We start from the raw sequence: 27,392 nt of genomic DNA, 5'->3' as shown, positions 1-27,392 counted from the left end.
ACAGAATTATCATATGACCCAGCAATTCCATTTGTAGGTAAATGGAGAATGAAAATATATTTCCTATGAAAATGGAAAATACATTTCCACACAAAAACTTGTATGCAAATGTTCATAGCAGCATTATTCGTAATAGCCAAAAAGTGGATATAACCATCAACTAAGGAATGGGAAAACAAAACGTGGTATTAACCATACAATGGAATATTATTCAGCCATTAAAAAGAATGAAGTACTGATTCATGGTAAACATGACTAATCCTTGAAAAGATTATGCTAAGTGAAATAAGACACAAAAGACATATTGTATGATTTCATTCATATGAAATGCTCAAAATAAGCAAATCATACAGACAAAAGTAGATTAGAGTTTGCCAGGGGTTGAGGGAAAAAGGGGAAATGGGGAATGACTGTTAATGGGTATAAGGGTTTTTTCTGGGGGTAATAAAAATGTTCTGGAATTAAATAGTGATGATGGTTGTACAACTTTATGAACATATGAAAACCCACTGAATTATACACTCTCAAGAGTGAATTTTATGGCATATGAATTATATCTAAAAAATAAAAGATTTTTTAAAAATTCACATCTTGAAATTTTTTTAGACCACCAAGGTGATGTGTACTTCCCTCATGATCTGGTAGTTACGACTGCCCAAGGACAGGTTTTTTTTCCCTTCTGCTTTACTTGGCCTCAAGACAATTTTCCTTGCAGATCCTTGAAGAAGGTTGAGTTTTCATCCTTTCCATGACATCAAAGACCTTTGGGATCCCAGAATTATGGGCAGAAAGTCTCTTGTTAGCTAACCTTGAATGAGCCCTGGGCTGACTTCTAACTATACCTCTGGTCCTACAAATCTACCAAATTCTTATTCAAATCCAATCAAGTTCCCTCAGTTTAGCAAATACCCTCAAAGCAAATAAGACTTAAGGGCTCCTACAGTCTCTCAGATTTTCAGCTTTCTCTTAGATTTTGACATATTAAATCCTAAGTACCTTAAAAATTTTTTTAAATACAGCTATTCTTTTTTTAAATACAGCTATAGTCAGTGTGAAGGTTTTTCCATATGTCTTAACTATATTCCAAAAGTGCAAATCCAATATTTACTTTTCAAGTTAAAGTTAACTCCAGTGAGTTAGGACAGGATTTGCAAAAACTAAAGACAGCCTAATATAAACCACAATAAAGTAGCTTTAGAAGTACTTGTGGGGCTTCCCTGGTGGGGCTTCCCTGGTGGGGCTTCCCTGGTGGGGCTTCCCTGGTGGCGCAGTCGTTGAGAATGTGCCTGCCAATGCAGGGGACACGGGTTCGAGCCCTGGTCTGGGAAGATCCCACATGCCGCGGAGCAACTAGGCCCGTGAGCCACAACTACTGAGCCTGCGCGTCTGGAGCCTGTGCTCCGCAACAAGAGAGGCCGTGACAGTGAGAGGCCCATGCACCACAATGAAGAGTGGCCCCCGCTCGCCACAACTAGAGAAAGCCCTCGCACAGAAACGAAGATCAAAAATAAATTAATTAATTAATTAAAAAAAAAGAAGTACTTGTGACCTCAGATGAATACAGTAGATATTTAAGACTTAGATAACATACTCCTGTATACTAAGATGAAAAGTTTACTTTAGAAAAAAATTAAACTTTAATTTGAGTTTTAAAAGAAGCATGGGTGGGTGACCTGTCTCTTAGGTATGGAGGCTCTTTTACAACTAAAGTACAAGTAAGATTGCAGCAAGGATACACAAAGAGACCAAAGAAAGGACAGCCCAGAAACATATGAACATATGTATGGAAACTTGATATATGATACTTATAGATTACTGAGAGGAAAAACAGAATATTCAATAAACTATGCTGAGAAAAACTGACAACGTATATGAAAAAAAAAAATGAAACTGGATCCCCACTTCACACCACACAAAAATCAATTTCACATGGACTAAGGACACAAATATAAAAGGCAACATTTTAAAGCTTTTAGAAGAAAATATCAGACTATATCTTTATGACCTCAGGGAAGGGAAAGATTTGTTAAACAAGATGTCAAAAGAACAAACCATAAGGAAAAGGCTGACATATTCAACTACATTAAACTACAGAATGGGTCTATCAAAAACCACTATAAAGAAAGTGAAAGACAAGCTACTTACTGGGAAAAAGATATTTGTCACATGCATAATTGACAAGGGATTAGTACCCAGAAAAATATATATATATATTTTTTTTTTTTCTAGAAATCAATTTCAAAAAGACAAAAAAATTAAGAATGGGCAAAAAATATAAACAGCCATCCCACTGAATAGGAACTATGAAAGATTCAACATCATCAGTAATTAAAGAAATGTAAATTAAACCCTACCATTTCTCATCTACCAGATTGTTGAAAAGAAAAAATTCAGATAATTACAAATGTACAAATGTCTCAAATGTTGTTGAGAAAGGGAACAAAGTGAACACTTATACGCTGCTTGTGATAGTATAAACTGGTACAACCACTTCACAAAGCAATTCAGCGTTACCTAGCAAAACTGAAGATCCACAATTCTACTCCTAGGCAAAAAACATAGGAAATTCTTGTACATGGACACAGAGAAACACAGATTGGACAGTAATAACAAAACAGCTTTCAATGGCAAAAAGTAAAACTAAATTTAAAAAAAGAAGACTGAAAACACCCTAAATATCCATTAACAGGAGGATGGATAAACAGCTGTAAATTCATATAACAGAATAGCAAAAAAAGCAAATGAACTATAACACAGCAACACAGATGAATCTCATAAATATAATTTGTGCCCCAAAAAAGTCAAGGAATAAACAAAGCTAAACACTACATTACTTATGAATACCTATGTATGTAGTAAAACTCTACAGAAAATCAAGGAACATGGAAAGAGAAAGACACAATCAGGGAGAAAGATATAATTAGGGCTTCAAAAATATTATGTATTATTTCTAATGCATGATATAGGTACCGGGCATTTATTTTATTTGTATTCTCTAAATCTGTAGACGTGTCAAAAGTACTATTCTGCACATATGAAATAATTTTTCACTTAAAAATTAACCAAACACAGTAACAACCTAAATGGGAAAAGAATTTGAATAAGAATAGATACACGTATAACTGAATCACTCTGAAACTATCACAATATTGTTAATCAACTATACTCCAATATAAAATAAAAAGTTAAAAAAATAAATTTAAAAAAATTAAAAATAAAAATTAAGCAAATACATGTTGTGGTAGAAAATATGAAAAATACATAAAACTATAGGAAGAAAATTAAAATTATCAATAACCCCATCATCCTGAAATAACTATAATACTTAAAAGAAATAAATATACTTAAATGGTATGTCTTCTTCTACTCTCTGTTTTGTTTTGGTTTGGTTTTGGTTTTGGCCTCGGCCGTGCAGCGTCTTAGTTCCCAGACCAGGGATCGAACCCATGCCCCCTGTAGTGGAAGTGTGGAGTCCTAACCACTGGACCGCCAGGGAATTCACATTTTACTCTCTACTTTTATTTACTCTTTTTTTTTTTACAGCTTTATTGAGGTATTGACTTACAGTGAATTGCACATATTTAAAATGTACAATTACATGAGTCAGACATATGTATACAGTGGTGAAAGCATCTTCACAATCAAGAAAACTAATATACCAATGAATACATCCACCATCCCTAAAAGTTTCCTCATACCCCCTTTGAATCCATCCCCCTTTTCTTTCCCTTGCCACTCCCCGCCTCAGGTAACCACTTATCTGTCTTCTGTTACTTTAGTTTGCAGTTTCTAGAATTTTTTCAGGTATAGTCTGGGCATAATTTATTCATATGTTTCACTTCAGTACATACTGCCACCGATTTACACTTTTACCAGCAGAGTACAAGAGCTCCAGTTGTTCCACATCCTTATCAACACTTGATTGTTTGCCTTTTCCATTTTTAGCCATTCTTTTCATATCCTAAGGAACATACACATAAAACTACTGCCTGAACAACAACAAAAATTAAACTCTCAATGAAGACTGGAGTAAAACTCATAAAGAACTTTTCATCTAAGAGCATTTTCCCTTAAATGCATAATAATAATTGAAGCAAAGGCCCTAACTGATGTATGCCTCATGAATTCTGATTTAGCCAAAATGTCTGATACCTACATAAGATTTTTAGAAGAGTCATTGAGATACACACTAGAAAAATCACATGACAAAAGTAAGTTGGAAGTATCCAAGTACTAGAACTCAGGTGAAATACAATCCAACAGTTTGTTAAAGTGTGACTTTGACACTGATAAAAACACCTGAACCCAACAGACCAAAATACCACTAAATTAGTGTTCATAATTTGAATTGGGGAGATTAAACACTTATAGTTTTGTCAATATGCGCAGCAACTTGCAGTCAGCTTCCCAAGCTGGGTGATGCACTTTAACATAAAAGTATTCTATTGGCCTTATATTCTTTCCAATCTGACTATAAACTCCCCTATCACTCTACCACCCTATCACTCCTCCTTCAAATCTTTGTGTCTCAAAATAAGGATTCTACACTGACTATCTTTATTTCTTCATCCTCTATTTACTCCTCAAAGTCCTTCAAATTTGGCTTCCAACCTTATCATTTTACTTAAATTATGTTTGTTGAGTTCAATGACATACTCCTAACTACCAAAACCAACAGGGACTTTATCAGCCCCAATCTTCCTGATTCCTCTGATTCATTTGACCCTAAACAGATTTCTATCCTTATGAAAACTCTTCCGTCTCCTGGCTTCTAGGACACCATTGTCTATTAGTTTGCTTCCTTCTTTCCTGAATGTTCTGCCTTGGTCTCCTTGGCTGTCTCTACCCATCATTTAAGTCCTGCTGTTTTCCATCCTTGGTCTTCCTCTTTTCTTACTCTACTTACTGGAATGTTTTCTTCCACTCTCACAAGATTAACTATCACAAATCCATGAGTGGTTCCAACATTCACAACTCTGATCCTGACTTCAGAAAATCCCGCTACCAACATATCTAACTGCCAACTAGGCAGCTCAGCCAGATGTCCTACAAGAATCACAAACTCATTTTTTCTCAACCTGAATTAGCCCCTCAATTTGTTAGTTTTATTTGTGAATACACAATTATAACTCAAGTGGAGCCAATAAAATACAAGAGGAACTTAAAATTGCTTCTTCTTCAAGGGTTAAAAAAAAAAGCAAATTTTTATGAAGGCTTTTTCTTCCAGTTATGAAGACACTCAAAGTCATTAGCAAAAACCACAAAATACAAAATATATGATAAAAAACCAAATCTCCTCGAATCCCAGCTCTCAGAGGCAAGCAATATAAATCTCTCCTTCCAGAAAGAGCAATTTTTAGCCATGATAAAGTTCCATATGGAAATATTAAATTGGTAAGTAGGCGGTGGTGTTGCTATTAACTCTTAATATTTCCAGGCTATTTATAACAGTATCAGTCAGGGAAAACACCTCCATTAACTGCCTACCTGGAGTGAGAATCAGTATATTTTAAATACGAAAGCAATCCTTTTACCTGCTGTATTTTAAGCACTCTAAAGGAATCAATGTTTTTGGCTTGGCATCTATCTTGCCTATACCTGCACGTCCACCTGTGTGCGACATACCCACGATTCACGCACAGTACTTCCTTGATTTAAAGAAAACCATAGTAAAGAAAGAAGAAGGAAAAAAAAAATTGGGGGAGATAGATACAAACCGAATCTAAAAACCTAGCTGAGTAGATAATTCATGTTTTGCAAAAACCAAAACAAAGTGATGTTTACCAGCCCTTCGCCGCTTCAAAAAGTTTCAGAAACTTCAGAGATAAAAACCATCCGCTAACCGGTTCTCATCAGACTCTCCAGGCAAAGGAAATGCGTTCGCTTTCTTCTTAACCCAGAGGCCAGAGCCCACCTGGGGCCGGCGGTCGCAAGCGCGCGCCCAGGGCAGGGAGCACGGCGCGCGGCCGGCCCCGCCGGGGCTGGGGTCTCCCCTCCGTCCGGCCCGCGGGTCCCAACCAGCCGACCGGTGAGCCCAGCGGACCTACAGCCCACCGTGCTCCCACAAAACGAGTCCCTGCCCTCCCGGCCTCGGAAATCGCGGCTGTCGAGGGGCCCCAAACCTCCCTCAGGCCTCCGGAGAGCAGGCGTCGCTGAGGAGACTCGGCCCCGCGAGGCTGGGGGCGACGAGGCTACTCTGCCGTCCGAGAGTCCCACCGGGAGGGTAGGGAAGTAGCCGCTCGAGGCCCGCGCCACGCTGCTCGCCCGGGGAAGCACCCGCGACCCCACACCTGAGCCCCCCACCCCCCGGCCCCCTCCCCCGCCGTGTCCCCGGGATCTCCACGCGCCGCTCTCGGGGAGCCCCCGCCTCACACCGCGCTGAGGTGGCCAGTTACCTGCTCGAGGCAGTGAGCGTTCTGGCGTTGCCGCCCGCGGGAACAGCGATCCGGTCACCTCGCGCGGCCGCGCCCCGAGGCCCCGCCCCCTCTCCAGGTTCCCCCCCCCGCCCCGCCCTCCCCAGGTCCGCCCCGCCCTCCCCAGTTCCGCCCCGCCCTCCCCAGGTCCTCCCCGCCCTCCCCAGGTCCGCCCCGCCCTCCCCAGGTCCGCCCCGCCCGTCGGGTGGTGCAAGCCGAGGGGCGGGACGGGGAGGGGCCGTCCGTCAGTGTACCTGAGCGCCAGGCGCCTGCGCCCTCGGCTCCTCCCCTCCTCGCCTCTCCCAGCCGCGATTCTCGGGTGCTCCCTCTGAAGAGGAATAAAATGAAGCCAGGCAGAGTTTGGAGTGTGTTGAGGGGTCAGACGGGAGATAAAAGATAGAGAGGGGTATAGCGGGAAAGCAGCTGACCTGATGAACCTCCTTGAATAGGGAAGGAAGGAGCAGTTTCTCTTGCCAGAAGATATTTCTGCACGCAGAGAAACTTCTTGGAAGCAGAGAAACTTTTCTTAGTTGTGTTACTGGTCTCTAGTGTTTACATCCTAATTATAAAGTCTTTGAGAATCAGCTCGCAACTCTTCACTGTTGTGACTTTACATTTCCTACTGCTTTGCTAGCAGCAGGTACGTTGGAAGGAATCCCAAAGGTATCCACTACCTGCCCCACCCCCATTCTATGCTGGAATCCCCTCTGGCACCCTGGCAAGGAGTTGACTGGCCCTTTTTTGCCTTCGTTGCTGGAAATCGCAACACTGTACTTGGAAAGCTGTTGAGTGAATTCCTAGGTTATCTGTTGATGAATGGCTAAGCTTTTGAGAGGCTGCTGGATTGTAAATTGAAGGTGATAATTTTCTTCCTGGAGAGTAGTCTTTCCCAAAATGGGTTCTGTTAATCTCCAGGCCCTAGGTGCTGCAGTGGGAGCTGGGATGGTTGGGAGGTGGAGAGGAGGCCTAGATCCTGAGAACAAATTAATCTGGGGAAAGAGGCACAATATAGTTACTCCTTGAGTTGACAAGGCATTCAAGGCCTAAGAACTGTGTTTTACTTTGTATCATCCTGTATTTCTCAAATTTACTGGACCTGAGGAGTGACAGAATATGCCACCCCAAAATATGCCACTTTGGCATAAAGATTATTTTGAGTTAAAGGCACTTGAGAATCAGATGGAAGAAGGACCTCTGATCTTCCTTTTTCTTCCGAAAAGCAGGAGATGGAACTCCCAAGTGAACGATGTCCTCCCGCTACCCTGAGGAAAGAAACAGTCTTATCACCAGAGATGGGAGTCAAGGATGAGGGAAATCGATACAAACAAACCTTGTTAAACTAACCCTTATCTTCATAGCCACTTCTCCACTATTAACTGCCCTAGCTCAAGCCCCTTTGTTTTGTCCCATTTTCACTACTTACTACTTTGTCCAACTTAGTACGTGCTCAGCTCTAACTGCTTCTTTGGTCTTCACTGTCTTGTGTGTGCTCCCATGTACATGTAAAAAATCTTTATGTGTTGCTGCTGTTAATCTGTCTACGTCAATTTAATTCTCAGTTCCAGGCAGAACCCCTAAGAGGGTAAAGTTTTTGCCTCTCCTCCAGACCGTACAACTCTCTTCTTGAGAAATGCCAGTTACCATCCTGGGGCCTTAATGTTTCAACTAACACACTTTGATAAACACTGCTTTAAGTCCTAATATATTCACCTTCAATAATTTTTCACTCTATTACAAATGTTTGCAAAGTTCTGTACTGTTTACACAGAGCTTTCACATGAGTCATCTCATTTAAGCCTCACAATTGTGATGTTGTTCTTATCCTCATTTTACAGTTGAAAATATTGAGGGTCAAACAAACAGTGGTTACCCAAGTATAGAATCAAGATTGACTCTGGACTTAAGACTCCAAGGCTTTAAAAATATATATTATATAAAGTATGTAGATAATGTACTTTATTTAAGGGTCAAATGACTCTGTGTGATAGATATATATATATGTTACCAAGTCCAAGCTTGCTCTGCTCGCCACACGACAGGCCAATAAATCGGAGATAAGGTGTTGAGACAAGGAATACGACTTTATTCGGAAAGCCCACAGACCAAGAAGATGGCAGTCTAAAGTCTCAAAATAACCATCTTACTGGGGTTTGGATGCCAGTTTCTTTTATAGCACAGAGAGGGGAAGGAGATGAGGAAGTAAAGTAAAAGGGCCATAAGTTTTGCAAATATCCCCTGGAATGGCCAGCCTCGGGGAAGGGATGTGTTAATTTCTTCTTTCGTGTAGCCATCCACAGGTGGACAGGGTCCGGATGTTTCCCTGAGGCAGAGGGGCAGGGTTCCCCTAGGCAGGCCATTATGTATAGACAGTATACTTTTAGTGAACAAAAGCAGCGGAATGCAAAGGTTAAAGTAAAAGAAACAGATCCAACATGTAGTCCGATTTGGCTCTTCCCTGTTACACATATATATATATACTTTCTCTCTCTCTCTCTCATTGACCCTTAAGTACAGCACATCCTTGGTTAGCAACCTCTAGATTCCTGTATTATTTCTCCAGGGCAAGGACCTTTACCTATCTTTTACTCCTTGCAGCACCTGACATCATAGTGTACGGCACAAAAGTGTCACTCAGATGTGCTGGATGAACAGAGTGAATGAACGCTCAGTAGTCCTTATTGAACTGGACCGGGTGCTTGGTTCCCTGACTGAACAGCCTTAACAACCTCCTCACTGATGCAGAAGTCCCCAAACAAGAGCTTCCCAAATTGTTCCTAATTTTCTTCCATCTAAAAAGGCTCCTTGGACTTCCTTGGTGGAGCAGTGGTTAAGAATCTGCCTGCCAATGCAGGGGACACGGGTTTGAGCCCTGGTCCGGGAAGATCCCACATGCTGCAGAGCAACTAAGTCCGTATGCCACAACTACTGAGAATGCGCTCTAGAGCCCGCGAGCCACAACTACTGAGCCCGTGTGCCACAACTACTGAAGCACGCGCACGTCGAGCCTGTGCTCCGCAACAAAGAGAAGCCACTGCGATGAGAAGCCCGCGGCATCGCATCGAAGAGTAGCCCCTGCTCGCCGCAACTAGAGAAAGCACACGCGCAGCAACGAAGACCCAACGCAGCCAAAAATAAATAAATAAATTTATTAAAAAAAAAAGAATCCAGACAAAAAGGAGCCCATAAATATTTAAAAAACAAAGAGGCTTCTTAGAAGGATCTACTCTGCTGACAGATACAGTTCTTTGAAAACAATGAAACCACTTCCTTTGTTTTCTTCGAAATGTCCCTCCTTCCTGTTCCACGTTCAGAGGCAAGGCTACATTGATACGAATGGAGGATATTGTACACCTTTCTTTGTGCCTTTGTGTTCCCTCTTCCCATAGAATGATGGTTGTTGCAACATTCTGAGTGGGTTTTTGTTTGTTCATTGTTTGTTTTTTAATGTTAAACATTAGTGTTTTTAATGGTTAATGTCATTACTTGAGGCAGATCTAAGGAGAAAAAGAAATTTGGGTTGATGTGGGTAACACTGCTGCTTAGATTTTGCTGTGTGTATTATTTCATTTGATGGAGACAAATCACTTAATCCCTGTCCTAATCCCTTTTCATTCTTCCCTCATTTAGTACAGTTTATAAATGCTTTGTGACTTATCCAGCCCTACCTCTCCAGCCTCCCCTGCAACTACCCACCACCACACATTTTTGACCTTCTGAATTAATTGCAATTCCCAAAGGTGCCAAATTTGCACTACTGTTCTCTTTACCTCCATTTTATGCATATCAACTGGCAAGTTCATGTTCATTCAGCTGCAGTATCACCTCTTCTGGAAGATGAAACTCCACAACACCCAGCCGAAAGTGCATGAGGTGCCCTTCCTCAGCATTCCTGCCATAATCCACCCATATCTCCATCATGGCACCTACTCAATAACTACGATTATTGGCTTTTTTTCCCTCTTTCTACTAAACTCATTCCATGTGAGTTACCAATAAACAGGAATTATGACTTCCACCTGTTCTCTGAGCACATACCATAGCCCCTGACATGTAGCTGCACTCAAATATTTGTTGAATGAACGAAAAACAAATCTTTAAAAGAATACGAATTCCTAGAGTGCTTATGAAATAATTTTACAAATATATATGGTCATATGAACACAGTGGGTGTGGCATACCGATTTCGGCTTCCCTCCAAATGATTTCCTTCTCATTTTCTGCCTTAGAAAAACAGAACAGCAGAAGCCTATATATAGTCATTCATTCATTCATTTATTCACTTGTTCAACAAAATTTTTGAGTGCCTGTAGTATATCAAGCACCTGCTCAGAGAGAAAGTGACATTTCAACAGAGTCATGGATGCCCACCAAACCTTAATTCCTTTTTCCGGCCTCAAAGCTAAACTACATTGTCCATTCGCCTTGTATCTAGGTAAAGCTGTGTGACCAGTTCTCATCAGTGGAATATGAGCATGAGTAGAGTTTCACTTCTGGACCTATGCAATTAAAAACTTGGAGTCTCTCTCCCTCTTCCCATCCCTTGACCACCTTGGACCATTGCTAAACCATGTTAACCATTGCTAAAGCTAAGAATGCAACCAGATGGAAGATGTCCTGGTTTCTGATTGACTCCAACCACCACCCACTACCCACTAATCTTGGTTGGATTGTGTTGTGAATGAAAAACAAACTTTTTTGTGTAAACTACTAATACTGGGGCATTTTTTTCCCCAACAGCTAGCTTTACTTACCTTGATTAACATTGCCGTAAATGATGACATAGAGATTACACAAAACGCTAGAAAACATCTTCTTCTGCTCTAGGCATTGCATGGGAAACATGAAACACGAAAATTGATCAGAGAAAGTATTAAGGTCATAGAGACTTTAGGTTTGTCCCAAATGGATAACGAAAAATCTTTATGGATACACAGCTCTTTTCTCTCTCTCTGATGGCCACCCGATCCAAATGCTGACATCTTGACATGAAAACAAGCATGGCGTCACCATCACATCATCATCATCTTTATCAGCCCTTGTCAGTCACTTTCATGCACTCTGAAGGGTTTCCCTGTGAGCCTCAGGAAATTCAGTGTTACTCAGAGTATGTACTAAGGAGTGATGGAAGATAGGAATACAAAGATAGGCTCTGAAGGCTTTTGAATCTCTTACCAAGGAGACTGTATTATTAATCTACAGGACACATAGTTGAATAAACTAGGGACTATTTGTGGCGGGATGAGTTTTTTTCTTTTTTTCTCCTTTACTTCCCAGTTTCTCCCATAATTCTGTGAGATCTTATTCCTATATCAATAATATCTAGTGGTTCTGCTCCCCTGATTGAAGCCCTCTGGTTCACCATGCATGTGCTTGGCTGCCCAACAGGAGGATTATGTGAATTGGACCTTTCTTTCCTTCCATTATTAAAGGCAAAGTGCTGGGGTTATATGTAGGAACTACGGAAATCTGGGCAAAAAATTACACCATGGTAGAGGTCTCCCCAGAAAGGTGGTTACTTGCCCACTGGTTTCATAGTGTGAATTTATCATAGTATGGAAACTGACTTTCAGCTTTTCAAGCTCAGAAACTTGTTTCTCTTCCCTTGCAGCTTACTAAGTTAAACTCTGTTAAAGAAGAAGACTCAGCCAGGCTCACTAGAGGTTGAACTAGACAATAGGGCCTATTAATATTAATAGGGCCTGTCTATTAAAATAACATAAGAAATAGAATTATTTTAGGTCCCAGACATCTGTATCTAAAGGTGAAAATACTACACCCTTCATAAACAGCCATACAGGAAGCTAAATGATAATCGGAAGGTTGTCTGGGGAGGGATATGGAACCAAAATTAGAAGAGTTAGGAGGAATATTGATTGATTAATAGCATCAAGTTATGATAGCCATCATCAATACCACAGAACAGAGTGGTCTGTCACAGTTGCAGATAAGCTGTGTGATTCCACTCAAGGGCTTCAGCCCTCACTGTATCCATACTCTTTGCCATGACTTTGAAGTTCCTTCCACTCAAGGAGTGGAATATATTTCCCTACCCCTTGATTATAGGTTCAGCCATGTCACTTGCTTTGACCAATAAAATGAGATGGAATAGTGTTCAAGTTCTGAGCCTAGGCCTAAAGAGGCCTCAGATGTTTCTGCTTGCCTTCTTGTGCTTCTGCCAATGCTGTGAAAAGATTTTGCCTGGGCCAGCCAGCTGGTCCAAGGAGGATGAGGGACACAGAGCATCCCAGATAAGCCCAGACTAGAGGAGCTAATCCCTAGCTGACAAGCAGACAGGTGAGAAATAATAGATGATTGTCATTTTATATTATGGCATTTGGGGACTATTTGTTACACAGCAATAATTGCCTGACATACCTTCCAGCCATGATTTTCTGGGATGGGGTGGAGGAGGTGCTCTTACCCTACTGTGGCCCCAGAGTTCCAGACCAGCATGCCCAGGATTCCCCTCCCAAGTCACTTGGGGTCACCAACTGGACCAATGGTAAGTCAGAGGATTCAGTTTCCCAGCCTCAGTAAAATCCTGTTTGACTTTTTCTGTTCTTCCGGTTAGATGTAAAATCTAAATATTTGCCACAGCAGAGGAGAGAAAGATTTTTAACTCTTCAGAAGGCTACTTCTGAATATTAATGGTTGTTTACAAATGCAACTCAAAATCATTATTTGAAATAAAATTGAAAACCTATCATTTGTGAGTTTTGCTTTCATCAGAGTTTTAGGAAAACTCATACGCCCAGCAAAATCCCCAGGCAGCTTAGAATGCCAAGACTTTCTTCCCCTCTCTTTAAATCCGCTCCAAGTCCATAAGGAGACTTCATGAATAAACGTGGTTGGCAGAGGAACCATATTTTTATGATAATTGCCTCTTAATCTGTTAGTCTGAAATATGCATTAGTCTTTATACGAATTAGTAGTGGGGGGGGTCTCAAAACACTTTACAATCCCATTTTTTCAGACATTCCTTCCTTCCCCACTACTCCCTGCCTTTCACTAGCCTCTCCCACCCTGCTAGTTTATGATGGGACTGAAAATGTTGGGATATTTTTTGAGGAAATGTGGGAGGTCGGCAATCCATTTCCTACTTGACGTGGGTTTCACTTACCAGAAGGAGAAACAACAACAACAATGCAAGAGCACTTCCAGCACAGCTGGACGGCAGCACCGTGCACCGGCTTTTAAAGAGCTATCCTATCACCCCGCGAGGTGACAGCACTCAGGGGACAGGACAGGGTCTGTGAAGGCCAGTGAAGCATACCCTTCCATTCCTGAAAAACATCCCCTCAGGAAACAACTTGGCGTTTCCTGCAAAACATGAACTTGCTTGGCAGTCTGACCAACTCATCGCCCCTGTTCATCACATACAGCCTGTCTGATTAATAACAATAACTAGTCCAAGAACAGAGTGACTACAACTTCAATAGGAAAGGGGGAAACAGGAGATAAACAGTGCCCTCGCCAAACAAACACATGTGCACACAGGCTCACACCCCCCCGAACGTAGAAAGTCACTTTCAAAATGTCGAGAAATACAAAATGACTCAGTCAAAACCACTTTACGTTACTGGAAACAAGGTTGAAAATTACTTCTCATCTCCCATCCAAATATGTTTGGAATGATAACAGCTGCCATTCTTCATTGACTTATCATGTGCCAAGCACTGTGTTAATGGTTCATATACATACACTTTTTTAAATTCTTGCAAAAACCCTGCAGAGAAGATATCTAAACTTTACAGATAAGTAACCTTTCCAAGATCACAAAGAAGTGATCAAGGAGCCAGGATTTAACCCAAGGTTGTGTGTGACGCTAAAAGTCAAGCTTATTTTATGAAATCACAGGCTTGATTGGTAAACTGTGAAGCCCAGACGTAGTTGTTTTCACATAAACCCAAGCCATTCCTCAAGGCCCATGGAAATTACCACCTCATCTATAAATACTTGACTTGTTCTAGACAAAGCTCTGCTGGTTATAAGTAACAGAAATCCACTCAAATTCATTCAGCTGAAAGTGGATGGGATCCTAGTCCCAGCCCTATCCTGGTAAGGGAACAATGGAAACATACAGGAATTCAGGATCTGAACAAGTGGACCTCAGAAAGGTCAGGACCTGAAGCGGCCCAACACCGCTCAGCCCCCCGCCTCAAGGAGATTGCTTCTCTCTCACACCTACACATCCTGTCCAGCTTCTCTGAGTCTCCAGTCCCTCAAAGCTGCAGTCTGCACACAATTCCACAATGACTTCCTTGTTGGCAAATCTACCAGGTCTTTGAGCTCAGGGTCTACCACCCAAGACAAGTAACTGCTTCTCCTTTTCCAAATTCCTGGGAGAGGAATCTGATGGGCTCAGCTCATATTTTCCAGCCAGTTTCCACACAAGGCACAGGTTATTGGCTGGTCTCTGGTTGGGCATCCCTGGGTCAAATGTTCACCCTGGTCTAGTCATAGCTGGCTGAGGAAGGGAGGACCAAGTGATCTGGGACTGTACCTTCTGGTAGGGAAGCACCCTGAAATCCAGTAAATGCTCGGCTCTTCTTCACTCCCTTTTTCTTTATAAGGCTGGTTTACACACCTGGTTTAGCGTTTAATTTTAAATAGCTTCCTGATGCTCTCCAATTGCCTTCTATTGCCTTCTATTTATTTTCTAGGTTTCTAGAGAACCACATCTTATCATCATTATATCTGCAACGCCTAGCAGACTGCTAAGAACACAGTGGACACTTAAAAATGATTTGTTTTATTAGGGTTCATTGTGGGGTAGAACAATGCAGATGATCAAGAAGAATTCCTTTATTCCTTCCTTTGCCCCAAAAAGATGACTGGAATTAGAAAGAGAGTATCAAATATGATCCCAAGTCTTTCACCTCACTGGCTTAGCTACAGCATATGCAGAGAAGGAAATGAATTTGACACTTTAGTACACAAACTCCAAATCTCCTTCCAAATCTTGCTCAAAGAGGTATCTAGGCCAATAGCTCTCAACCTGTAGTAATGCTCCCATGAACTTTATCCTTGCTCTGATGCCATCCTCTTTTCACGCATTCAGAGAAGTCTACTAGAATTAAAATAAATGACTCTTACACTATTATAGTGGTAAGCTTGATTCTGCTCTGCTTTGCAAAAAAAATTAGTTTCAAAACCTAAGTATTAAATTACTAGTAACTAATTATTAGTAAACATTTTACAATTGGTATTGTGATTGAGAGTGGTTAATATAAGACATTCTGCTGCCCACAGCTGAGATGACACTAATTCTATCAATAAGAGTGTTTTCTGCCCTTAATAACAGAAAACCCAACTTGAATAGTCATATACATAAGGAAACGTATTAGCTGGTGTGGTGGCTTAAATCATGCTCGTAATTCTTTGAAATTCCTCTCATCAAGGTTGGGATCTATGTCCTCTCCCCTATGTCTAGGGTAACCATAGTGACTGATTGACCAAGAGACTACTGTGGAAATGACAGAATGTGGAGATAACAGAATATGACAACCAAGGCTAGGTCATAAAAACTATACAATTTCTGCTTGGTTCTCTCTATTTGCTTACTCTTGGAACCCAGCCACCATGATTTGAGGAAGCCCAAGCAGTTTGTGGAGAGACCCACATGGAGAGGTCCACATGACAAGGGCCATGACTCTCACACTGACTGAGCCAGCACCAACTCTCCAGCTATGTGGTGAGCCATCTAGAAGTGTATTCTCCAGCCCCTAGTTGAGCTGCTCCAGCTGATACCTCATGGAGCAGAGACAAGCCTTCCCCACTGAGCCCAGCTGACATTGCAGATTCATGAACTAAATAATGATAACATGTTGTTTTAAGTCACTAAGTTTGGGGAAGGTTTGTTACACAGCAATAGGTAATTGATATGTCTAACCTAAAAGGAAGCCCAAAGGTAGATCAGAGTTCAGAGTCATTGATTCAACAATTCAATCATTTATCATTGACTGTTTTTCTTCCCTTCTGTCTGTTCTAGATTATGTGAACATCATCCTAAATCTGGTTCCCTCATGTTTATAGAATGGCTGCCAGGAACAATTAGACCTTCCTCTTTCTTTTTTTAAAAATTTTATTATTTATTTATTTATTTATTTATTTATTTATTTATTTATGGCTGTGTTGGGCCTTTGCTGCACGCGGGCTTTCTCTAGTTGCGGCGAACAGGGGCTACTCTTTGTTGCAGTGCATGGGCTGCTCATTGCATTGGAGTCTCTTGTTGTGGAGCACGGGCTCTAGGCACACGGGCTTCAGTAGTTGTGGCTCGCAGGCTCTAGAGCACCGGCTCAGTAGTTGTGGCGCACGGGCTTAGTTGCTCTGCGGCATGTGGCATCTTCCCAGACCAGGGCTTGAACCCGTGTACCCTGCATTGGCAGATGGATTCTTAACCACTGCACCACCAGGGAAGCCCTTGCTTAGGCCTTCTTAGTCACTATCTCCCCATCCTTCACTAGTTTCCTTTCACTGCTCTGGACCATCTCCAGATTCCACCTTCCTTCTTCACTTCCTGGACTGGCTAAAAGTAATGAGGACTCAACTTTTCTACCTGGAGTTTTCCTGCTCATCACTTTTGACATTGTGCTGACCCCTTTGAACACAGCACAACATTGTGATGGAGTTCAGCAAATATTTCATTTCCCAAAATTGAATAAGATAGTTCTGGAAAAAAAATAACTTTGTGGATTAAGTTTAGGATGTCCAGAGTAGACATCTATTCAGAGTCTGATCATGAGAACCACACCTCCTTCCACTCCAAATTTGTAATCCTAGGAGAAGCTACTATATCTTCCCATGATTTCACTCCCCTAATCAGTTGATTGGTCCATGAGAAGGCATCTCACCTGAGCAGTGTCAATCACACTCTTTCTCTAGAATCTTTTTTTCAAACTATAGCCAGGAAAGAACAGTTAGCCTTCTTTTTAGCACTAGAAGACACTTCGGTGGCCATGTCTCCTAGGAAGAAGTCAATATATAATAAAAGAGAGTGAAGTTGATATGCTTCTAAAGGCATTAGACTTCTTGGTTCCATTCAGTCCTGAGGGAAGATGCACCCTGTTCTTCCCTTGTACTAGTACATAAGCCACATCAGTTATAAACCCATAAATGGCATCTTTTGCCTAAGTTAATGCATGTTTAGTTTCTGACCCTTAAACACAAGAGACTTGATATGAGTTCTCAAAAAACTAGGTCCCTGCAAGATTCTTTGAAACTGGGTCTTTGGCATTTTCATCCCATTGTGATTTGCATACATTTTCATTTGCTTTAAGTGCTCACCTCTCAGTATTTTGTTTATGACATGGAGTACTGGAAAAAAAAATATGGTCTTTAGAGACAGAAAATCTGAGTTTAAATTCTGGCTTTAACCCTTTTTTGTGACAGTGCAAGGGCCTCTCTGAGCCTCAATCTCTTTTCTATAAAGTGGGGATAAAAATAATCTTTGCCCTAGCAACCTCTTGGGGTCATTATGAGGATCAAAATAAGAAAACGAGTAGGGATGGGGCCATACTCATCTTTGCACTCCTAATGTCTACCATAAGGCATGGAACAGTGGTGTAGATACTGAACAAATACTTCATGAACAAAAGAAAAACAAATGAAAGCATTTTGTACATTTCAAAACACTATTTAAATGTAAATTAATTAAGACCACAACAGCAGAGTATATATATAAATATTTTCATTGGTAGGGTGAGTTGATCTTGGGCTGAATGACAATTTCACTGTTGTGAACAAAACTTCCTGTAAACAAGATGTGAAGTGAATGGAACTTTTGTCCACCATCCCTCCATCCTCTCTTTCGTTATGCTCCCTCTGGTCCAGATAATGTGTCAGAGTGTCTCTGATCCCAGGTTCTAAAAGTAGCCAATGCTCTGCAGCTGCTGGATGCTGTTGCTGAAGCATGAAAATGGAGGCGATGGTGAAGAAAGAGGTTATTAAAATGATCTAAGGCCCTTTCACTTATAATTAGTGAAGTAAGTAATTACGTAAGTAATTATGTAACCTTACTTCTCCATTTAAAGCATCTACACAGCTAAGGCTCCCACAAAAGTCTCAGGATGCAAATTGCCCATTTGTGACTCCTTTTTCCCTTCCTAGTCACCCATGTAGAACTTTACAAAGAAGACACAGGGACTCAAGAAGCACAGTTGCCTGGGGCCATCATTCAGTGTAGGGACAAACAGACCTACACACTGTATTATAATATGGCAAAGTGTAGCCACCAAGGTTTATAATGATAATTCTGAATCATCATCAAGTAAAACTTTACACGTAGCATAGTCTGGCTACTGAGGCAAGAAAGTAGTCAATACTTCATTTTAAAAATCCATCAATATGACTAAAATTATTTTAAAGGCTTATTGCTTCAGAAAGTATGTTCTGAATTATCTGAAACACATTTCCCAAAATGATTCATTTTCCAATTATTCAAAAGAGCCTTAGTTTTGGGGTATCATTGTTTATCCAATGGTTCAGTAAGTTAATTGTAAGCATTAGATGCCCATAACATAAAAATCCCAACCCTTAACATTGTACAGTAGGTGAAAATGAACGATCTCCCAACAATAATAAGTATATTCGATTGGGATAAAAATGTTTTGCCTCACTAACCTTGACTTTTAATTTGTAAGCGAAATCTGTCTTTGGTCAAATTTCCTACAGTTAAAGATTGTTGAAAAAAATGAGTTATCGTGGGCTTTGGATTTTTCTTTTATCCCCACCAATAGATCACTGAATTGTTGTTAATTGTTTGAAACAAATCATCTCCCACTTTCCTACCTTAATAGATGTAATACAATATGTAAGCCATACAGAAGAAATGCATGTTTGCATTTCTCACTGTTCACTCAGAACAGTGAGAGGGCCAGAGGGACTGGGTGAGAGAAGAGTAGAAACTGGGGACAGAGGAATATGGGGTGGGACTCGGGGTAAAGGAGATAGCGTGGGCCATTGTAAAGACATTTGCTTTTACTCTGAATAGACTGAGAAGCCATTGGAGGATTTGGAGTAGAAGAATGACATGAACTGATTTAACATTTATAAAGATCAGCTGCTGGGTTGAGAATAGACTAGGGGGCAGGAGGAAAGGTGGAAGCAGAGAAACTGCTCGCTGATGAACTAGAATAGAGGTGAGGGAGATGGGTCGCTGGGACCAAGGTGGTAATATGGCCGTAGTGAAGATGTGAGGATTAAATGATACAACACATGCACAGAAAACAGCATCATGATTGGCACAGTCAGTGCCCAGTAGACACTGGCTAGTATTAGTATTACATCATTCTGAACCCCATGACTCATCAGTAAATGGTTGGTTGATTGAATGGCAGAGCCAGGTGAGTGATTACAAATTAGAGAGTCAATAGCAGGATTAGAAAAGGACCTTTTTTTTTTTTTTTAACATTTCGGCATAGATCAACCAAAATGAACTGGAATTGAATCAAACCTAAAGAGTTCATGCTCCCCCTCATTGAACTGTCTGCTTGGATTGTTTTTTTAAATTACATACATACACACACACACACACAAAATCGAAAAATCTGTGGTCAAAATGGTTGTTGAGTTGCTGCCATTGCCCAGAATCCAGCCTAACCTTGCAGCACTCCTAGATATTAAAAATCCTTTCCATGGTCTTACATTTTTTGGCTTAACAAGCATAAGAGGCCATGAACTCCAATATTTGAAGCAAACGTGTTAAACATCTGGGATCTGGCACAAGTTTCGCCTGTGGGTTGCTTTGTTTGGGCAAACTTTTATTGAATTGAAAAAGAAGTAAGGACTGACTTTCAAAATATTCGTGTAACCTAGTAAAACTATTTCTCTGAAGCCCGAGTCAAAATACAGAGTTCTTCAAACCAACTAATAAACTTAATTTAAAATCAGGCTAGAAATCAGTTCTTAAAACACAGAGCGGTGTCTAATGGGAATCAAGCTGACATATCCAGAACTCTTGCTACAACAAGAAGATGGCTAGTCTGAATTAAGTGGATTTTTCTAGACTAAAGGCTGCAGTTCACAACCACTTGAAGAAAGTCCATGACATTTGCAGGAAGGGCACCAGTCTGCAGTTTTGGGCAAGCTCTGTCACTTAAACACAGATGACCTTGGGCAATTTACTTTACCTCTAGACTTAAGTTTCCTGTATATCCTATAAAAATTGGAAAGAACAATCATCCCATGGGTCTTAGAAATTTACAAGCATAAAAAAATAGAATAATAAGGGTGACAGAACATTTAAAAGCTCTATACATATAGGTACATAGGAGAAGAGGAAATATTGGGAGGAGGAAATAGAATGCAAGAGATTATTAGTAGAAGATGGGAGAGATCAAACAAGCTGAACAACGCTTTTAAAGAAGAGAAGCCAAGGGTGGTCTTCCGGAGTGTTCTTCAGGGCAGGCTTGTATTCTTTTAGTATCTCCCCAAAGTGCCCAGGGCAGCATCCACTGACTGAGAGACCATCACATCCCTCTCAGCTTCCGCCATCTACATCCTGACATTCTAAAGGGTGGGGTGAGGGTTAGGGTTAAGGCCAACAACCTACCCCATTGTGTCTGGCAGGCAGAAGGATGGAAGTAAAGCAAGAACATGTCTTCTGAAAGGGGGACAGAAATCGTTCTTAAAACCCACCCTTCCCTTTTAAGAGGGACCGCTAGTCCCTGCAAAGTATTTTGTGCAGCTGAGCATCTGGAGGGGTTTTGGCCTGAATGGTGAGCTGGGAGCTGAATTTGAGAGTAGGCATTCTGCCAGATGCAGAATGCATTCTCCTAGAGCCAGATGCATTTGGAGTTTGCAGACTTCATGGGAAGGAGGGACAAAGAGGCAAGTTGAACGGAAGAGGAAGAATGGGGGCGGCAGAGGACCTACTGAAACAGCAGGGATGGAGAGCTGAAATGTAAATTACTCTCTGTCCCACCCTCCACTCTCAAATCCTCAGTAAATTTTGACTCCATACACAAATGAAAACGGTGTTTGTATTAGTTTCCTAGGACTGCTGTAACAAAGTACCACAAACTGGGTGGCTTAAAACAACAGAAATTTATTCTCTCCCAAGTCTGGAGGCTAGAATTCCCAAATCAAGGTTTCAGCAGGACCATGCTCCCTCTGAGGCTCTAGGGAAGAATCCTTCCTTGCCTCTCTCCCAGCTTCTGGTGGCTCCTGGAAATCCTTGACATTCCCTGGCTTATAGCTACATCACTACGCTTCTGCCTCCATATTCACGTGGTTTTTTCTCTCTGTATATCTTTGATATGCCCTCTCCTCTTCCGATAAGGACGTTAGTCATTGGATTTGGGGATCACCCTACTCCAGTGTGACCTCATCTTAATTTGATTGATTATCTGTGCAAAGACCCTATTTCCAAATAAGGCCAACTCTGATGTTCTGGATGGGTATGAATTTGGGGGGGACACTATTCAATCCACTACAGTGTTGTTTCATCTTTTTTTGTGTAAAAATCAGAGTTTCATGTCAGAATCAACTGGCAAGGGACTGGGGGTCGGGGGACCGTGTTGGTGGTGAAATGGCCTATGAACCAAGTAAATTCAGAGAAGTTCAGAGTTTGAAGTCAGAGGTGACCACCTCCCATGAGACTGTTCAGAAATCTGGAAAGGCTTTGGAATCCTACAGGGCATGGAATGAGGAGTTCAAGGCAATACTATCTAGATCTCATGGACCAGGAGACCCCAGCTGACTTCCGGGTTATCAATGAAAGAAAGACACCTGGAAGAGGGGAGAACAAGTGGAAGAGTAGGAAGAAGAGGAACAAAGGTGAGGAGATGAATAAGAAAGACAGATGAGTTTTTAAAGGGAGACCAAGGAAAAAGAAAGCAGGGTTAAGGAGCTAATGTAAGACCTGGTATATTAAAAGTGCTCAAGATAAGTTTGGAGAAGAAAGAAAAGGAGAAAGAGAGGGAGGGAGGAAGAGATGTGCATGGGAGGCCTCATACAGTGTCACCAAAATTGCTTCCACTGTCACCCAGAGCTGTCCATATCGTGGTGGCTTGCTCATGACCCTGATCAATTTCAAAGACGAACGCACCATGTGGGAACGCTTATTGCTTCTCTCTCTGTATCAGTGTTCTGTGGACTAAAGAGGTCACGGTCCATTCTCCACCCAAGGGCCCTGAAGTCTTTTTTTCTGATAACGCATATTCTGTCTCAACTCTAATTTGAGTTTCCACATACTTGTGGTCTCCTTGTGGTTTTTGCTGTCCCTCATTGTGCCACAGTTTACCTTACTGAGTTCCCGTGAAAGGACATGACAGTGGCCTAAATTAGTGAATGTCCTTCAACACAGAAGGGCAAGGAGAACACTTGTGGATTAAGCAAATAGCTTTCAGATCACTTGAGATACAAACAGTTTAAATAGCTCAGGATTGGAAAGATTCTGTGGTTTAGGGGAAAGAGAACTACTAGACCAGGAATCAGGAGACCTATATGCCAATCTACCACCAGGTTACCTGGAACAAGTCAATCCCCTATTCTCAGCCTTGGAATCTTCATTATAAGGCAATTGGACCTCATGACATGATTTCTAGATCCTTTCGGCTGTCATGGTCTATAGGGAGGCATTATCAATAAAATCCAATTAAAATGACCTCCTTAGGACATCAACAGTGTATTGGAAGAGTGAAAATGTTGCTGGAAACCACATTCCCACTTGGTACAAAGTTGAGATGAAATGGACCTGATTTCAAGTTGAAATGAAATGAAATGAAATGAGAAGGAAACTGCTAAGAGTATGCTGAGAGAAGTGAGGCCACTTTGGTCCTTCAAGTTCCAAGAACTGTTTATAAACTGAGTCGTTGCTTGGGTGAATGGCTTGGATATTTGGAATATTTGAGGTGAAGAAAGGCATGGGGCAATTGCTGCTTGCTAGGATAATAGGGAAGAAAATCACCAGGCATTTCCACATACATCATCTTATTTCTCAAAACAACAAGGAGGTGAGTATCATTAACCCCATTTCACAGATGAGGAAAGTAAGGCTCAGAGAACCCAGGCAACTTATTCCAGGTCACAAACTGATAAGTGGCAGAATTGGGACCCAAACCCAGGTCTATTCAACTCCAATCCCAGTGTTCCCTCTGCCTCCCCAGATTGACACTATTATACCCAGTTGTCTGAGCCAGAACAAAATTCCTGTAAAGAACCTGAGTTGTGCATACCTCACTTTTTCATCCTCTAGTGTAAAGAACACAGGCATGCTTTCGAATTGAGAGTGATGGCTATCTGGCCAGAGACCAGAGCAAAGAACTGTTTGAGCAGGGATTCTTAAGCAGGTCAAATCCAAGAACAGAGTAGAAACTTGAAAAATATATGTTGAGGAGTCAAGTGAATACAGGGTTCAGGGTTAACATTTTTTCAGGTTACAAGGAAAATCTGAGGCTCAGAGAGGCCAAGTGTCTTGCCCTAGGTCAAGAGAGACCTAGAAAAGTTCTCTCTTTTTCCAGAGAGAGGTGGAAAAAGAACCAAAGATGTCTAGACCTCCAGACTAGAGATATTCCCACCACATCACCATAACTCCTAAGGCCAATAGAATTTTTCCTATACCTTTAATTAAATGCAGTATACTTTAGGGGGAAATGAATGCTAACCTCCAGCCAAGAACATTTATTTGCCTAATGGATTAATAAGGAAATGACTCTCCTGTTTCGGAAGCTAATAGATGGCATGGTTAATGTAATTTTCAGTTTTGATATTGGGCCATGAGTCATTTTTGTTTATCTTAGCATTCTTTCCTCAGGTACGGTATGTACTGACCATAATTACTGGGAGTAGGAGCCCCGTCACTCACTCAGGAAGCAATTGACGGACTCTCAGGGAGTGGATGACTGCTTTCATGAGCGTATTTGGTCTTTTAGATCAAAAAATGGATCCTTGGGTTTCTCATCCTCAAGGAGCCACCTCATCTGCATCCCCGGGACCACTTCTCAAAGGACCCTCAGAACTCAATCTCTAGCGTCAAACTCTCTCCTCCAACGCATACTTCTGACCATCTTCAGAATACTTCCACCTGGATGTGTTACAGTCACCTCAAAGCCGGCAGATTCTACCTGTCCAAGGCTATCTAACTGTGCAGTTAAGACCTATGCACTTCCCTGTATGTAAATTATACCTCCACACAAAAATAAAAATAACAGAGCAAGTTTAAAATGGAGTTCATCTTCCCCTACTTCCCAAACCCCTCCTCCTGAGGTATTTCTCGGCTTGGTTCAGGGTGTGCCTTAGCTCCGTAAGTCTCCACACCCAGTAAATCAGCAAGACCTATTGATTCCATCTACTACAGTTCTCCTGACTCTTTCCCCTTCTCTCCATTTTCTCTTGTCAATTCCCATCATCATATTCACTTGAATGACCCTGACCCCTTACTTTGTGCCACGTGCTATGCTAGCCCTTAAGCCTACAGTGATGAGCAACATGTAAATGGTGTCTTGAAGGAGTTTGCAGTTTAGAACTCCGCACGGTAATCACAACCACAGGAACACAGGTAACAGGAGTGTTTCATTCTACACGGGAGTAGAGGGTGGAGTTGGCAGTGTAGTTGTAGGGTTTCAGGGATGGGTCTGGAAAGCTCAGGGAGGAGCTGACCTCTGAGGGGAATACTGACAGATGAAGAGGCATCTGGCAAGTGGACAGAGAAGCACTGCCAATGAGAGGAGCTCTAGCAAGAGCAGCTGGAGGGAATATATAAGCCTTTCAGGTTGGGGGAGAGGGATGTTGTTTGTTTGAGAATTTGTTATGAAGGAGGGGAAAGTGATTGGAGATGGAACTGGAGAAGAAGGCAAGAACCAGAACATGGAAGGCTTTGTCAATCACGTTCAGGAGTTTGAACTTTACCCCATGGGCAGAGAGGGGGCTTGGTGTCAGTAAAGACTTTTAAGCAAGGAACTAGTCAGCCTTCTCTTCAGAAAGACCAACTTAGAGGTAATGATCTTTTATGTGAACAACCTGCAGTATTTTGCTTGACTCCCATTTCTCCCATCTCCATACACCACTTCCAAAGTGGTCTTCCTAAAAATAAGACCATGTCCCTTCCTTAATTAAAACGCAAAACAAAATAAAATACAAACCCTACCACAGTCGCCCCCATAGCGGACAGCAGCAATTCCCAAACTCTAAGGAAAATTATTGCTGGAGATGTTGATAGTTGTTCTGGGGAAAAAAACATTTCCCTTGCAAATAAGTTTGATTCACCTTTATACAAAAATTAACCAGGTATCCTTTTCATTGTAGGACTTCTCAGAGGCTTTAATTTTCTAATATCAATTGTGAATCTTTCAAAAAGGGACTCAGAATTCAGATTCCCCAGTCTAGTAAACAAGTGAACTCTTCAGTCTTGGTGCACGGGTTGGCATCTCCATGGGCTAGTGTTCTGTGAAATTCTGGTCTCTACAATAAAGTCCAAACTCATTTCGATGAATAGGGCCATCAATAATGTAAAGAATTCCATTGCTCCCTGCCATACACACACCCTTGAATCCTCTGCTCCAACCACATTGGTCTTCTCAGTGTCCTTTCCTTCCTATGCTTGAGGACTTCATGGTCATCCTTTAAGTCGCAGCTAAATCTCAATTCCACTGTGAAAAAGGGGTGTACAGGTGAAGGTTGCAAAGATATAGGTGGATCTGAGTAAAGGTTACTGTTCATAAAACCACAGTATGTTCTATTTGGGAATAGTTTGGATGAATAATTCTATAATCTGTGAATTTATGAAAAGTGCTAGACTACATTTTACAAAGAAAGTTAAGGGTGATTTGTTACTGGCAGAGAAACCCTGGTCTTTAGAGACTGTGCACGGTCCTGAGTTTAAACGGACTCCAGTTTTTCCCAGCCTCTGCTCCAGATTATACGAAGACTATAGACACCATGTCAAGCTGCTAGATGCCACGATGGACTAGGGACAAAGAGTATTGGAAAGATTTTTTAAAGTGCATTTCTGGTAATGAGTGGGGGTAGCCTGGTCCCTGACGAAGGGGTGTTGGAACGAAGGAAGTCGAGCCTGGAAAGGAGAGATTGGAGGTCAGAAAAGACTCTGAGAGTGAGTCCTCAGGAAGAACAGGCACAGGGAAGACCCAGAGTCAGATCACTGGATAAAGATTCTTTCTTTTTTGAGCAGGAATGACAGGAGAAAAATGAGAAAAGGGAAGTCGTGTCTTTGCTCAGGAAGGGATGTTCTGGAGACTGGGGAGAGGTTCTGTGTACTTGGGAAAGAAGAGAAGAGGAGGTAGAGGGAGAAGAGGTCAAAATGCATCCATAGTCTTGTACTTTGCCCCTCAGACCCAGCTGTGCTTTCACTGGACCGGACCCGACCACCAACTCGCAACTTTGGGATGGAGATCAGGCAGTAGGGGTCAGAGGACAGTGCAGAAACGGAAAGACGAGAGAGAAGAGAATAAAGGGAAGAAATGAGAGGAGGAAGAGGAGGAGAATGAAGGAGGCTCCTAACCCCAAGCCCATAACCTTACTCAGAAGTAAAGCAAGGAAACGGCGTTCACACTCCCGAGGAGGAACAAGAGAAGCTCCATCTCTATCCTCGTCCTCTGCTTTCCCACCTCAGCTTTCAGCAGGTTGTTGAGGAATCAGCAAAGGAATGGAGTGGGGCTAAGTGAAATCTGGTGAAAATTAAGAACCAGAGTAGCCTTGAGGCAATCTCCCAAGATGGAAGCTTGCAGCTGGAGGGAATAAGTGTGAAGAGCAGAATATTTATTAGCTGAGTATTAGCAGAGTACTGGCTCAGTATTAGCTGGAGGAAGCAACATCCTTTCCTTCCAGAGCCTGCCCCTTCTCTGCAGCTGCTCCAAATGAGGCAACCAGCTCCTTTTCCACTTGCCTTATCGTCACAAAATTCTTGCAGTACACCTGGGAGCTCTTCACCCCCTACTTGAGAAAAGTCCTGGCTTTTATGATGGAAAATGATGCCACGAGTCTTTTAAAAGTTGTACTGAGGGCCCTAAGAGGTTATACATT

General features: G+C 41.8%; 1 protein-coding gene across 3 annotated transcripts in view; it reads right to left on the bottom strand.

Annotated features, from left to right (window-relative positions):
- Window positions 1-6,481, bottom strand: part of TC2N (tandem C2 domains, nuclear) — a 46,169-nt gene extending 39,688 nt beyond the window's left edge. For 2 of the 3 annotated variants that reach the window (XM_082451365.1, XM_082451367.1), the window contains exon 1: window positions 6,396-6,481. The gene's annotated coding sequence lies outside the window, so the exon portion shown is untranslated. Of the gene's footprint in view, window positions 1-5,784; window positions 6,207-6,395 lie in introns of those variants that run through there. The other variant, XM_082451366.1, reaches the window with a different exon arrangement.
- Between the last annotated feature and the right edge of the window lie 20,911 nt (window positions 6,482-27,392).

The sequence above is a fragment of the Balaenoptera physalus genome (genome assembly GCF_965194825.1).
Source record: "Balaenoptera physalus genome assembly, chromosome: 2".
Lineage (NCBI taxonomy): Eukaryota > Metazoa > Chordata > Mammalia > Artiodactyla > Balaenopteridae > Balaenoptera > Balaenoptera physalus.
Note: the sequence above shows the minus strand (reverse complement) of the source record. Positions and strands in the feature narration are given on the sequence as shown.